This window comes from Oryctolagus cuniculus, chromosome 18, assembly GCF_964237555.1.
Source record: "Oryctolagus cuniculus chromosome 18, mOryCun1.1, whole genome shotgun sequence".
In the NCBI taxonomy this organism is placed as follows: domain Eukaryota; kingdom Metazoa; phylum Chordata; class Mammalia; order Lagomorpha; family Leporidae; genus Oryctolagus; species Oryctolagus cuniculus.
Window position 1 is genome coordinate 8,956,093 of NC_091449.1, and position 16,154 is coordinate 8,972,246.

Genomic DNA, 16,154 nt, shown 5'->3' on the forward strand with positions numbered 1-16,154 from the left:
ATTCTGTTAATGTGCTGCCTCACATTTATTTATTTGTGATGTGGAACCATCTTGCACTCCTTGAAGATCATGATTTTAAGGAATGATCCTTTCATTATCAGTTGACTTTACCTTCCAAGTACTTCATGGGGTATTTTTTCTGCAACGTTCATTAGAGATATTGGCCTGTAATTTCCTTATCTCACATTATGGTCATCTGGATTTTTTGTTAAAAAAGATCAGGGTAATATAGTCCTTGGCTTCATGTTTTGGAGAACTTTGAGAATACTATCTGGTCTTTAAAAATTCAGTAGAATTCAATAGTGAAGGAAGCTGGTTCTGGAATTTCTTTATAGGAGACTTCTCAGTATTCTTAACTGATTCTCTTCTGTTCAGATATAATATTTCTTCATGAATCAGTCTTGGTGGATTGCATGTCTCTAGAAATTTATTCATTTCTCCTATAGTATTCTGTTTGCTCATTTAGCATTCGCTGTAGTAAGCTGCTAAGATCCTTTGTATTTCTGTGGTATCAGTTGCAGTGTTTCCTCTTTTATTTCTATTGTCATTTATTTAGTCTACTCTTTTTTGAATAGTCTAACTGTTTTCTTTTGCTTCATCAATCCTATATATTTTGCATTTTTATTTTAGAACAACTTTCATCTCTCATTCTTGTTTGCTTGTGTATGTTTGTGCATATCTTTTTGTATATACAAACAAAATGAATATATATTTAGTATTTGTTTATGTAGACAAAATGAGTTAGAAACATGTCTATGGGGCTGGAGCAGTGGGTTAATGCCCTGGCCTGAGTGAAGTGCCGGCATCCCATATGGGTGCCGGTTGGAGTTCTGGCTGCTCCTCTTCCAATCCAGCTCTCTGCTATGGCCCAGGAAAGCAGTAGAAGATGGCCCAAGTCCTTGAGCCCCTGTACCCACATGGGAGACCTGGAAGAAGCTCCTGGCTCCTGGCTTTGGATCGGCGCAGCTCCAGCTGTTGCAGCCAATTGGGGAGTGAACCACCGGATGGAAGACCTTTTTCTCTCTCTGCCTCTCCTCTCTCTCTGTAGCTCTTTCAAATAAATAAATAAATAAATCAAATAAATAAATCATTTTCAAAAAAGAAACAGGTCTATGTGTAGACCTGCCAGTCTTTCTTTCTTAGTGTTAACTGTCAGCAAACCATAAGAATTTTGCTTTGTTTATCCTCTGTTGTGATTTTTTATTATCCTCTGCTGTGGAGTGTTGGGCAGAGTTTCAGTGCTCTGAGGGATGACTGTGTATAATGTTTGTGAGTATGATTTTTCTCTTGCCAGCAATGCCAAGTAAGAGAGCATAAAAAGGTGTGAGCTGACGGGTGAGCAGACTGACCTTGACTTCAGTCACTCAATTGGACACTTCCTTGTTCCTAAGACTGAGAGCCACATTTTCCCAGAAACCTCTTCTTTCTCTCCTTTGTAAAGCCCTTCAGCAGACTTAGCCAAAAGAGTTCATAATAGAGTTTGGAATGGAAGCAGTGGAACATAGGCCTTCTGTCATTTGATATTAAGTCATCAGACTCAGTGATGGACCTGAAGCTCCCCATGGGCTACAGCTTCCCACTTGTCTTCCCCCAGGGCTCCCAGGGCCATGCATGTGCCCAGGGCTGCAGTTCCCTCAGTGTTGGTGCTACTCTGACACTTCTGCAGGTTCCCCTGTACAGACCAACCTTGATCAACCACCCAGGGCCTGTGGATGTTCCCAGCAGCTCCCCGCTGCCCTCCCAGTGAGTGCCCCACAGAGCTGTGTTTGGTGACCTGCTCTGTCCTCCTGGTTGCCCATTCTAGACTTTGAAGCTCCTCCCAACTTTTCATAAGCTCTGCTGTCCATTCTGACTCCCTCTTCATTAAAGATTCTATTTCTCTAGGTTTTTGAATTAGTATAACTGAAGGTTATGGACTGTGCCTGCCACATCCTAGTTTGTTTCCTTTTCCCTTTCAGTCCCAGTAAGGTCCTGATGTCACCCACCCATCATAAGTTGTGCAGCATTGATGCTGAGTGTTTTCAGTTGAGATGAGAGACAGGTAAGTTAGCCAAAACTCACACACTTGGTAGAAAGAGATCTGAAGAACATAACTACTGAAGGGAATTTTGGGAGTTCATCTCAATGATACAATCCTGAGAGACTTTACATTGTGAACAGCAGTTATGTGGAGTGAGCATAGAATTTGACTGAAGGAGGAGCTCTGGCGACAGGCCATCCTTGTGATACAGACAAGGAATGAATGGTCAGAGAGCCTGAAGGTGAACCAGAACTGTCTTCCCATATACTACAATTAGGATGCATTAAAAATGTGTTCACATATTTATTTTATGAGAGGGAGACTGGGACAATGGGAGAGAGAGAGAGAGTGAGAGAGCAAACAATCGAGTGCAAACTAACCCAGAGGTTCCCTCTTTGTGTACCTGAAACTGTCAGAGGTGTCTACAGTCAGGAATCAGGACTTCATATATCTCTTCCATATGAGTGTCCTGTGCTGATTTCCTGAAACCATCATCTGCTGCCTCCTAGAATATGCATTACCAGGAAGAGTGATTCAGAAGCAGAGTCAGGATTCTAACCTGGGCACTCTGATATAGATTTTGGGATTTCCAGAGTCTTTCCATTCCTCCTAATGCACACCCCAGGATGCCTTTTTTAAAATTAAGAGTAGTTAACATTGTTGACCATATGAAGTATCACAATTCAACTTATTCTAACTAATATAGCCCTAAGTTACAAAGAAATTAGAAGGAATGAATGGGATTATGGAGGAAGAATTACTCTCATATTGATGGTGTCCCTCAAATCTTGGATGTTTTTCCCTCTGTGTAGGTGATGAGACTTCTATCACTGTAGTAGAGATGATGACAGAGAGTTGAGAAGAAGTTGGGAATGGTGCTTAGGAAGCTCAGATACTCTATGACTGTGGTCATTCTGGAGGAGACACCTATGAAATTCACTAGCGATCTGTGTAGGAAGGAAGGTGATGCCTTACATGACACACACAGTCTCTGAGAGAATGACACTAGCTAACTTCATAGTCCAATAAACAGAGATGAAGCATTAACCTATTCATTTGAATGTCAACCACAATTATTTTCATACCCTTTCTGTACTCACTTGCTTGTGAACCAGCTAGTTCTGTTTCCATAACAAATGCACAAAAATGTTGGGCCAAAAATGAGATGCGCTGGATGGAGCAAGACAGGGAGACTTTGTTAGATTGTGTTCATCCATCATGGTGTGACTGCCTTGTGGGGCCGGCAAGTTTGAGGGCTGTCCTGTGCATTGTGGGAAATTTAGCTGCATTCCTGGCCTCTCCCCACTGTGCTTCAGGAGCTCTGCACTAGATTTTTTTTTTAAAGATTTATTTATTTGAAACGCAAAGTTACAGAGAGGCAGAAGCAGAGAGAGATCTTCCATCTTCTGGTCCATCTCCTAGATCGCTGCAATGGCCATCTGAAGCCAGGAGCTTCCTCCAGGTCTCCCACATGTGTGCAGGGGCACAAGGACTTGGGCCTTCTACTGCTTTCCCAGGCTATAGCAGAGAGCTGGATTGGAAGTGGAGCAGCCGGGACTGAAATGGTGCCCATACGGCATGCCAGCACCACAAGTGGCAGCATTACCCACTAAGCCAAGTGCCGGTCCCTCTGCGCCACTTTTGAGAACAAGAATGCCCCCAAACACTGTGATTAGATGAGCAGAGGCAAAGTCGTCACTTGGAAAACCTGTTTTTCCTTTTTTGCATTTTAAAAATTAATTAGTTCTGCTGGCACCGTGGCTCACTAGGCTAATCCTCTGCCTGCAGTGCCGGCACCCCAGGTTCTAGTCCCGGTAGGGGCACTGGATTCTGTCCCGGTTGCCCCTCTTCCAGTACATCTCTCTGCTGTGGCCCAGGAGTGCAGTGGAGGATGGCCCAAGTGCTTGGGCCCTGCACCCCATGGGAGACAAGGAAAGGCACCTGGCTCCTGGCTTTGGATCAGTACAGTGCACCAGCCGCAGTGCAGCAGCCATTGGAGGGTGAACCAATAGTAAAGGAAGACCTTTCTCTCTGTCTCTCTCTCTCTCTCACACTGTTCACTCTGCCTGTCAAAAAATTAATTAGTTCTAATTTTGATTGGCATAACACCTGAATGTTTAAAACTACTCTGAAATAAAATGTTCTAAATGTTTGTTGTTTCAAAGATTTATGTTTGCAGTGTAAACTATAAAAGCAATTCAAGCACACACTACTCTAAATGCATTAGGAGTAGATATTTTTCAGAAAGTTGAGACTATGCACTCAGGTTTAGAGATACCAAGCACTCTAGTTCTCTGAAGAAAGAAATCACATGCAAATTCTTCATTTACAGAGGCCAACACATCCTCATGCCATAGATGAGGATGTAGGATGTAAGCATTTGATGTCCACCTTTTTCATATCACGTGAAACTATACTCTGAAGTTCACAGGATGCCTGAAGTCCATGCCCTGGAAATAGCTTAGTTGGGCCTAAAACATAGGAGATTTGAACATTTCACCGCTGTCTCTCAGAGCTCTTTGACACCAAATTCTTCAATAGGCTCCATTTTGTTTATAATTTCACCATACAATCTGTTTATTTTTCAGAAGATGTCGAATTAGCCGGATTAAACATCTAAACATTATTGAGATAATGTTACCAAGTGACACAATTTATAGCTGCTTTCTAATATGTCAGATTTGTATTGGTGTCTTGGCAAACTCATTTCTCTTCATGATCTGTATTTACACTCTCCTAATCCAGCCTCATCTGAAGAGGCCCATAGATTGCATTTTCATGCACCTGACAGTGGTCAATATTGTAACCATCGTGTTCCAGTCAATACCAGACATCATGTCATCCTTTGGAGTCAAACGTTTCTTAGATAATGCTGGCTGTCAAACTTTTCTGTACACATGCAGAGTCACCCGGGGTCTCTCCATCTGCACCAGCCCTCTCCTGAGTGGGTTTCAAGCCATCACCATCAGTCCCAGTTATTCTAAATGGGCGTGGCTGAAATCTAAGCTGTCTACCTGGATTTTCCCCTCTTTCCTTTTCTTCTGGATCATCAACATGCTGATCTACATCCACATCATTGGAACTATAAGAGCCAAATTGAATTTCACTGTTGTTGGTCAGGGATATGTTAATGCATATTGTCAATCCAGGAAGCCCAGAGCCCATGAATCAAGGTCATTTGTAATATTTTGGTGATTCACAATGTAGTGTTCTTGGCACTGATGATCTGGTCCAGCCTCTACATGGTGTGGATCCTCTACAGACACCGCAGGAGGGCCCAGCACATTCACACCTCCAGTCTCTCATCCAAGACATCTCCAGAAATCAAAGCCACCCACACAATCCTTTGGATGGTATTTTGCTTTGTGTTCTTTTATTTGTCAAACAACTGTTTGATGCTTTATGGATTTTATGAATCTCAGAAAAATGTAAGTTTGGGGAGTATTCGTGGATTTTTAGCATCATGCTACCCAACCATTTCTCCCTTTTTCTGATGAAATACAACAAAATTATTCTCAAATTGACTTCCTATCTTTCAAATATGAGAATGACCTTTTGTCCAATGAGCTTTCAGTGGCTGATCTGACATCATCTTCAACAGAGGAGTCTCCATCAAGATTTACATGAGGAAAAGAAGCCAGAGGGCCATGGGGCACTGGAAATGGGGCTAGTTTGAGAGGAACTATGCAGTCCATTTTAAAACATTTATGTTTTGGAATGTTAACATGAATCAAAATTAATCTTACGTTGGTTACATACTTAAGTAACATTTTGGGTGAAATGAATGTATTGTATATCATTAAGGTAATTTTATCTGCTTGGTTTAGTCCTTTTAATGCAGCTACTAAAAAATACACAATAACAGTTGGGGCTTGTCTTATATTTCTGTAAATTGTGTTCTTCATAAAGATGTCTTTTATCCATTCAATAAATCATACCTATCTCACGTATTTTGGAGACTCACCTGGAGGTTGGATGTGCCCCACTGACCTAAAGATAAAGCAAAAGAAGTAAAGAGAGCCCTAGAGAATGTCTGTGATACAGGACAAAATAGTTGTATTTGTAAAGAGCTATGGAAATAGAGCTGATGAAGGGAATGGGAAATTGTGAGAGATTCAGTCTTTAATATAGAGCACAATGCAGGGGCATCTCCCAGCATTTGTGTAAATCCATCTGTAATGATCCCCTCCCCTTCTTGTGCTAATGTATTTATTATTTGGATCCAATCCATTGGATGTCAGTGAGAAGTCTCTTCATTTAAATACTCATCAGCATGAGCCTGGTACTTTCCCATAGTTCCATGGTGCATTGGGTTACAGTATATTTACTTTGCTAAACATTTCAACATCTTTTTTTTTCTGTTTCATCTTCCACATCTCAAATTCTCTATTCTGCTTACCTCATTGTTCAGTTCCAGTCCCCAGGGACAGCACCCTGGTGACTGTAGCTTGAACCTTTGCACATATCTTCGATCCCAAGGCTAAGGAATTCCACCTTGCCTGTCCAAAGGTTCCAAGGGTTGGATCCCAATATTTCAAGAGCTCCAGTTTCCCCTCTCTTCAGCTTTCTGTGGTTCAGACACATTATCTAACACCAGAAGGAGACTCTTCCCATGCAGAAACTCAGTTTTCTCCATGAGGTTTTAAAATTTGTTCTTTATCCTAATGTGTCGGTCCTGGCGATGTCTGGAAATACACCTCAGAGACCTTCAACTTAGACACTGCTTCGTTACTTCGTGGCTGTCTTTTCTGTGCCAGTGTCTTCTGAGGAAGTGTTGCTCCTCATGAGCAGCACGGATGCCCCATGGACAGCTCTGCACTCCCTCCTCTGCCCTACTCCCCATCATGCTTTCATCTTCTTGATCATGGAGTTTCAAATTTTCTTTTCTTCTTCTTTTTTTTTTGACAGGCAGAGTGGACAGTGAGAGAGAGAGAGAAACAGAGAGAAAGGTCTTCCTTTTTGCTGTTGGTTCACCCTCCAATGGCCACCACGTCTGGCATGCTGCAGCCAGCGCACCACGCTGATCCAAAGGCAGGAGCCAGGTGCTTCTCCTGGTCTCCCATGGGGTGCAGGGCCCAAGCTCTTGGGCCATCCCCCACTGCCTTCCCGGACCACAGCAGAGAGCTGGCCTGGAAGAGGGGCAAACGGGACAGAATCTGGCGCCCCGACTGGGACTAGAACCCGGTGTGCCAGCACCGCTAGGTGGAGGATTAGCCTATTAAGCTGCGGCGCCGGCCTTTTTTCTTCTTATTTCCCAATTTATTCAAGTCTTATGATTAGGAGCCTTTTCTTCAAATGTATTTCTTTTGAGATTTATTTATTTGCTGGAAAATCAGTTACAGAGGAGAGGCAGAGGCATAGTGACAATTTTTTAAAGTTTTATTTAAGTTATATAAGTTTCATACATTTCTTTTTTTTAACTTTTATTTAATGAATATAAATTTCCAAAGTACGACTTATGGATTACAATGGCTCCCCCCCATACCGTCCCACCCACCCACAACCCTCCCCTTTCCCACTATCTCTCCCCTTCCGTTCACATCAAGATTCATTTTTGATTATCTTAATATACAGAAGATCAGCTTAGTATACATTAAGTAAGGATTTCAACAGTTTGCTCCCACACAGAAACATAAAGTGAAAAATAATAGATGATTTTTTTAAATGATGATGAAATCAGATCAGACCTATTGTCATGTTTAATCCCAGTGAGAGTCAAGTTGGGAATTGATAATTTCTTTCTTTTTTTTTTTTACAGAATATCAGTTTAGTATACATTAAGTAAAGATTTCAACAGTTTGCACCCCCATTGAAACACAAAGGGAAATATACTGTTTGAGTACTCGTTATAGCATTAAGCCTCAATGTACAGCACATTAAGGACAGAGATCCTACATGAGGAGTAAGTGCACAGTGACTCCTGTTGTTGACTTTACAAATTGACACTCCTGTTTATGGCATCAGTAATCTCCCTATGCACCAGTCATGAGTTTCCAAGGCTATGGAAGCCCCTTGAGTTCTCCGACTCTTATCTTGTTTAGACAAGGTCCTAGTCAAAGTGGAGGTTCTCTCTTCCCTTTAGAGAAAGGTACCTCCTTCTTTGAAGACCTGTTCTTTCCACTGGGATCTCACTCACAGAGATCTTTTTGCCAGAGTGTCTTGGCTTTCCATGCCTGAAATACTCCCATGGGCTTTTCAGCCAGATCTGAATGCCTTTAGGGCTGATTCTGAGGCCAGAGTGCTATTTAGGACATCTGCCATTCTATGAGTCTGCTGAGCATCTCACTTCCCATGTTGGATCACTCTCCCCTTTATTTATTCTATCGGTTAGTGTTAGCAGGTACTAGACTTGTTTATGTGCTCCCTTTGACTCTTAGTCCTTTCATTATGATCAATTGTGAACTGAAATTGATCACTTGGAATAGTGAGATGGCATTGGTACATGCCACCTTGATGGGATTGAATTGGAATCCCCTGGTATGTTTCTAACTCTACCATTTGGGGCAAGTCAGCTTGAGCATGTCCCAAATTATACATCTCTTCCCTCTCTTATTCCCACTCTTATGTTTAACAGGGATCACATTTCAGTTAAATTTCAACACTTAAGAATAACTGTGTGATAATTACAGAATTAAACCAGTCATATTAGGTAGAACAGACAAAAAAATTACTAAGAGGGATAATGTATTAAGTTGTTCATTAACAGTCAGGGCTATGCTGATCAAGTCACCATTTCTCATAGTGTCCATTTCACTTCAACAGGTTTCCTTTTTGGTGTTCAGTCAGTTGTCACCGATCAGGGAGAACATATGGTATTTGTCCCTTTGGGACTGGCTTACTTCACTCAGCATGATGTGTTCCAGATTCCTCCATTTTGTTGCAAATGACTGGATTTCATTGTTTCTTACTGCAGTGTAGTATTCTAAGGAATACATATCCCATAATTTCTTTATCCAGTGTACCGTTGATGGGCATTTAGGTTGGTTCCAGGTCTTGGCTATTGTGAATTGTGCTGCAAAAACATTAGGGTGCAGACCGCTTTTTTATTTGCCAATTTAAATTCCTTTGGGTAAATTCCAAGGAGTGGGAAGGCTGGGTCGAACGGTAGGGTTATCTTCAGGTTTCTGAAGAATCTCCAGACTGACTTCCATAGTGGCTTGACCAGTTTGCATTCCCACCAACAGTGGGTTAGTGTCCCTTTTTCCCCACATCCTCGCCAGCATCTGTTGTTGGTAGATTTCTGTATGTGAGCCATTCTAACCGGGGTGAGGTGAAACCTCATTGTGGTTTTGATTTGCATTTCCCTGATTGCTAGTGATCTTGAACATTTTTTCATGTGGCTGTTGGCCATTTGGATTTCCTCTTTTGAAAAATGTCTATTGAGGTCCTTGGCCCATCTCTTAAGTGGGTTGTTGGTTTTGTTTTTGTGGAGTTTCTTGATCTTTGTAGATTCTGGTTATTAACCCTTTATCTGTTGCATAGTTCCCAAATATTTTTTCCCATTCTGTCGGTTGTCTCTTCACTCTCCTTACTGTTTCTTTTGCAGTACAGAAACTTCTCAGTTTGATGCAATCCCAATAGTTGATTTTGGCTTTGACTGTCTGTGCCTCCCGGGTCTTTTCCAGAAATTCTTTGCCTGTGCCAATATCTTGAAGGGTTTCTCCAATGTTCTCTAATAACTTAATGGTGTCAGGACGTATATTTAGGTCTTTAATCCACGTTGAGTGGATTTTTGTGTAAGGTGTAAGGTAGGGGTCTTGCTTCATGCTTCTGCACGTGGAAATCCAGTTTTCCCAGCACCATTTATTGAATAGACTGTCCTTGCTCCAGGAATTGGTTTTAGATCCTTGGTCAAATATAAATTGGCTGTAGATGTTTGGGTTGATTCCTGGTGTTTCCATTCTGTTCCATTGGTCTATCCATCTGTTTCTGTACCAGTACCATGCTGTTTTGATTACAACTGCCCTGTAGTATGTCCTGAAATCTGGTATTGTGATGCCTCTGGCTTTGTTTTTGTTGTACAAGATTGCTTAGCTATTCGAGGTCTCTTGTGCCTCCATATGAATTTCAGCATCATTTTTTCTAGATCTGAGAAGAATGTCTTTGGTATCTTGATTGGGATTGCATTGAATCTCTAAATTGCTTTTGGGAGAATGGACATTTTGATGATGTTGATTCTTCCAATCCCTCCTCTGCCCTACTCCCTATCATGCTTTCATCTTCTTGATCATGGAGTTTCAAATTTTCTTTTCTTCTTATTTTTTTTTTGACAGGCAGAGTGGACAGTGAGAGAGAGAGAAACAGAGAGAAAGGTCTTCCTTTTTGCTGTTGGTTCACCCTCCAATGGCCACCACGGCTGCCGTGCTGCAGCCAGCGCACCACGCTGATCCGATGGCAGAAGTCAGGTACTTTTCCTGGTCTCCCATGGGGTGCAGGGCCCAAGCTCTTGGGCCATCCCCCACTGCCTTCCCGGACCACAGCAGAGAGCTGGCCTGGAAGAGGGGCAAACGGGACAGAATCTGGCGCCCCGACTGGGACTAGAACCTGGTGTGCCAGCACCGCTAGGTGGAGGATTAGCCTATTAAGCTGCGGCGCCGGCCTTTTTTTCTTCTTATTTCCCAATTTATTCAAGTCTTATGATTAGGAGCCTTTTCTTCAAATGTATTTCTTTTGAGATTTATTTATTTGCTGGAAAATCAGTTACAGAGGAGAATCTGGCGCCTTTAACGGGACTAGAACCCGGTGTGCTGGTGCCGCTAGGTGGAGGATTAGCCTATTGAGCTGTGGCGCCAGCCTCTTTTTTTCTTATTTCCCCATTCAATTCAAGTCTTATGATTAGGAGCCTTTTCTTCAAATGTATTTTTTTTGAGATTTATTTATTTGCTGGAAAATCAGTTACAGAGGAGAGGCAGAGGCATAGTGACAATTTTTTAAAGTTTTATTTAAGTTATATAAGTTCCATACATTTCATATATACAGATTTAGGAACATAGCGGCTCTTCCTCTACTACCCTCCCTCCTGCCCATGCTTCTGCCCTTCCTCCCCTCTCCCTCTCACAGTCTCATTCTTAATTTTTACAAAGATCTGTTTTCAGTATACTTAATGATCGTACAATTAACCCTACTGTAAGTAAAAGAATTCCACAAATAGATGTAGAGGGAAGAAATCACTGACTTCAATGGAAGCGACAAAGGCTATCAACTATCATTGGCTCTCAAAATGTTAATTTTACTCCAGTACATTACATTTTAGGTACTCAGTTACATTGGATCAGGGAAAACATATGATATCTGTCTTTTGGTGACTGGCTTATTTTGCTAAGTATAAAGGTTTCCAGTTGCGTCCATCTTGTTGCAAAAGACAGGATACCTTTTTCATTTTTGCAAACAGTTTAGTAGTACTCCATAGAATATATATACACCCTAATTTCTTTATCCAGACAGCATTTGATGGAATCTGGGTTGATTCCGTAACTTAGCCACTGTGAATTGTGCTGCAGTGACCTTGAGGATACAGGTTTCTTTCATATACTGATCTCTTTTTAATTGTGTGAATTCCCAGGAGTGGGATGGCTGGGTCATATGGTAGGTTTATATTCAGATTTCTGATGTATCTCCATACTGTCTTCTACAGTAGCTGCACCAGTTTACATTCCCACCAACAGTGGACCAGGCTACCTTTTTTTTTTTCTCAGATCCTTGTCAGCATTTGTTGTTTGTTGATTTTTTATGTGAGCCATTCTAACTACAGTGAGGAAAAATCTCATTGTGGTTTTGATTTGCATTTCCTTGATAGCTAGTGATCCTGAGTCTTTTCTCAAGTATTTATTGGCCAATTGGGTTTCTTAAAGAGAGATCTTCTCTCTGTTGGTTCACTCCCCAAATGGTTGCAATGATCAGGGCTGGGTCAGGCTGATGCCAGGAGCCTGGAGCTTCATCCAGGTCTCCCATTTGGTTGCAGGGGCCCAAGGACTTGGACCATCTTCTGCTGCTTTCTCAGGTGCAATTAGCAGGCAGCTGGATCATAAACATATCAGTCAGAACTTGAACCAGGACACACATGGGTTGCTAGCACTGCAGACAGTGGTTTTACCTGCTTTGCTACAGCTCAGGCCCCCCAAATTTTTTCTAGATGTCCTTTTTTAAAGTAGCACACCTTTTTTCCGGCAAGATGGCGGAATAGGAAGGGAGCACACTGATAGTCTGGGGAGAGATAGTTTAATAAAAGTGGAGATACTGCAGGTTCAAGGAAGAGTAGGGGAGGAAACAGCAGAAGAAACTCTTCCGGAACGCGTGACTCACAGCGGACCTGCGTGGAGAGCGTGGGAGCCCACAGTTCGGGACATCAGCGGCAGACTCAACACACCAGCGCTGGAACGCGAGGTGAGCCGAACCTCAATAGCCCGAGACACCGGCAGGCAAGCGGAGAGAGGAGACTAGAGGGAACGACCCCCGGAGGGGGGAAGTTCACAAGGCTAACTGGAAGAGAGAGAGAGAGAGAAATAAGGGTGACTAGTACGGACACGGGTTTCTCTCTCTCCGCTCACCTCTCAAGGGCGAGCAAGACAAAGAGCAGGCGCCATCTTGGACATACGTCATAAGCAGAGCGACCTCAGGTCTGCACCGGCCCTGAGCCTAGCAGAAAAACCTGACTCTGGGTGGGGCGAATTAACAGGAGATTAGGAGCTAGTAAATTTGTGGTGCTACTGAACTGAGACTGTGAAAAAAGAGACGGTGGGGGAGAGAACTCACGGAATTCACGTGAGCACTCTCCAGAGACGCTACAATTCCGTAACTTTGGCAACCCAGTGGGAGGCTGAAGGAGAATTTGAGCCCACTCTGAGGGCCGAACAGATTCCCTGTGGGGATCTTGGGAAAGAGCTTCTGATCTCTGGCTCCTGTGGGTATATCATTTGCCTGCTAACTACCTCCAACTTCGTTCAGCTGTGCGGAATTACTTCCCTTTTGAATCAAAAAAAAAAGAGAGAGAGAGAGAGATTTACCACGCCTAACCTGGGAGTGTCACCTTTGGCACACCAAACAGAGCTCTCAGGCCACACCCATCTCAAGCCTCTAAGGCTCCATCAAAAACAGATAGTCCACTTAATCTAGAGTCATAGTATAACAAGAAAAAGCACCACAGTGAAGAAACCAAATATCTCCAATATGCCAAATAACAAACGCAAAAACCGAGGTAATAAAAACAAGGAAGTCACCATGACGCCCTCAAATGAAAAAGACACCCCAATTCAAGATTATGAAGATGATGACATAGAAGAAATGCAAGAAGCAGATCTCAAAAAATTGATAAGAACATTAAGAAGTTCTCAAAAACAAATTCTGGAACTACACAAATCCTTAATGGACAAGATAGAAAATCTCTCTCGTGAAAATGAAATATTAAGGAGGAATCAAAATGAAACGAAACAACTAGTACAACAGGAAACTGTGATAGTGACTGAAGTGAAGAATTCAATAGATCAAATGAAAAACACAATAGAGAGCCTTACAAACAGAATGGGTGAAGCAGAAGAGAGAATATCGGACTTAGAAGACAGAGAACAGGAAAGGATACAGTCAGACCAAAGAAAAGATGAGGAAATTAGAAATCTGAAACATATTGTTGGGAATCTTCAGGATACTATTAAAAAACCCAACATTCGGGTTCTAGGAGTTCCTGAAGGCATGGAGAGGGAGAAAGGATTAGAAGGCCTTTTTAGTGAGATATTAGCAGAAAATTTCCCAGGTTTGGAGAAGGACAGAGAAATCCTAGTACAGGAAGCCCACAGAACCCCTAATAAACATGACCAAAAGAGATCCTCACCACGACACGTTGTAATTAAACTCTCCACAGTGAAACATAAAGAAAAGATCCTAAAATGTGCAAGAGAGAAACATCAGATTACTCTCAGAGGATCTCCAATCAGACTCACAGCTGACTTCTCATCAGAAACTCTAAAAGCTAGGAGGGAATGGCGAGATATAGCCCAGGTACTAAGAGAGAACAACTGCCAGCCCAGAATATTATATCCTGCAAAGCTATCATTTGTGAATGAAGGTGAAATAAAGACTTTTCATTGCAAACAGAAATTGAAAGAATTTGTTGCCACTCGTCCAGCCCTGCAAAAGATGCTTAAAGATGTGTTACACACAGAAACACAGAAACACGGTCATCAATATGAAAGAAGGTAAAGGAAGGAAACCAAGGAAGGAAACCTCACAGCAAAAGATCACAGGGAATTCAAAGCACATATTAGAACTTATCTTTGGCAAATGGCAGGGCAAAGTTACCACTTATCATTAGTCACTTTGAACGTGAATGGCCTGAACTGTCCAGTTAAAAGACACCGATTGGCTGATTGGGTTAAGGAACAAAACCCATCTATTTGCTGCTTACAATAAACACATCTTTCCAACAAAGATCCATACAGACTGAAAGTGAAAGGCTGGAAAAAGATATACCATGCCAACAGAAATGAAAAAAGAGCGGGCGCAGCCATCTTAATATCGGACAACATAAACTTTACCACAAAAACTGTTAAGAGAGACAAAGAGGGACACTATATCATGATTAAGGGATCAATTCAACAGGAAGATATAACAATTATCAATGTATATGCACCTAACTACAGGGCACCAGTTTATCTAAAAGATTTATTAACGGACTTAAAGGGAGACTTAGACCCCAATACAGTAGTACTGGGGGACTTCAATACTCCACTCTCAGAAATAGACAGATCATCCGGTCAGAAGATCAACAAGGATACAGTAGATTTAAACGACACTATAGCCCAAATGGATCTAACAGATATATACAGAACTTTCAATCCTACAGCTAAAGATTTTACATTCTTCTCAGCAGTACATGGAAGCTTCTCTAGGATTGACCACATACTAGGCCATAAAGCAAGTCTCAGCAAATTCAAAAGAATTAGAATCATACCATGCAGCTTCTCAGACCATAAAGGAATGAAGTTGGAAATTACCAACTCAGGAATCCCTAGAGCATACGCAAACACATGGAGATTGAACAACATGCTCCTGAATGAACAATGGGTCATAGAAGAAATCAAAAGAGAAATCAAAAACTTTCTGGAAGTAAATGAGGATAACAGCACAACATACCAAAACTTATGGGACACAGCAAAAGCAGTGTTAAGAGGAAAGTTTATATCAATAGGTGCCTACATCAAGAAATTGGAAAGACACCAAATAGATGAGCTTTCAATTCACCTCAAGGATCTAGAAAACCTACAGCAAATCAGACCCAAATCTAGTAGGAGAAGAGAAATAATTAAAATCAGAGAAGAAATCAACAGGATTGAATCAAGAAAAACATTACAAAAAATCAGCCAAACGAAGAGCTGGTTTTTTGAAAAAATAAACAAAATTGACACCCCATTGGCCCAACTAACTAAAAAAAGAAGAGAAAAGACCCAAATCAATAAAATCAGAGATGAAAAAGGAAATGTAACAACAGACACCACAGAAATAAAAAGAATCATCAGAAATTACTACAAGGACTTGTATGCCAGCAAACAGGGAAACCTATCAGAAATGGATAGATTCCTGGACACATGCAACCTGCCTAAATTGAACCAGGAAGACATCGAAAACCTAAACAGACCCATAACTGAGACAGAAATTGAAACAGTAATAAAGGCCCTCCCAACAAAGAAAAGCCCAGGACCAGATGGATTCACTGCTGAATTCTACCAGACGTTTAAAGAAGAACTAACTCCAATTCTTCTCAAACTATTCAGAACAATCGAAGAAGAGGGAGTCCTCCCAAATTCTTTCTATGAAGCCAGCATCACCTTAATTCCTAAGCCGGAAAAAGATGCAGCACTGAAAGAGAATTACAGACCAATATCCCTGATGAACATAGATGCAAAAATCCTCAATAAAATTCTCGCCAATAGAATGCAACAACACATCAGAAAGATCATCCACCCAGACCAAGTGCGATTTATCCCTGGTATGCAGGGATGGTTTAATGTGCGCAAGACAATCAATGTGATACACCACATTAATAGACTGCAGAAGAAAAACCATATGATTATCTCAATAGATGCCGAGAAAGCATTTGATAAAATACAACACCCGTTCATGATGAAAACTCTAAGCAAACTGG

At 41.7% G+C, this 16,154-nt stretch overlaps 1 pseudogene; it reads left to right on the forward strand.

Moving 5' to 3' along the window:
* Positions 4,655–5,606, forward strand: ORYCUNV1R-PS1606 (vomeronasal 1 receptor oryCunV1R-ps1606 pseudogene; annotated as a pseudogene).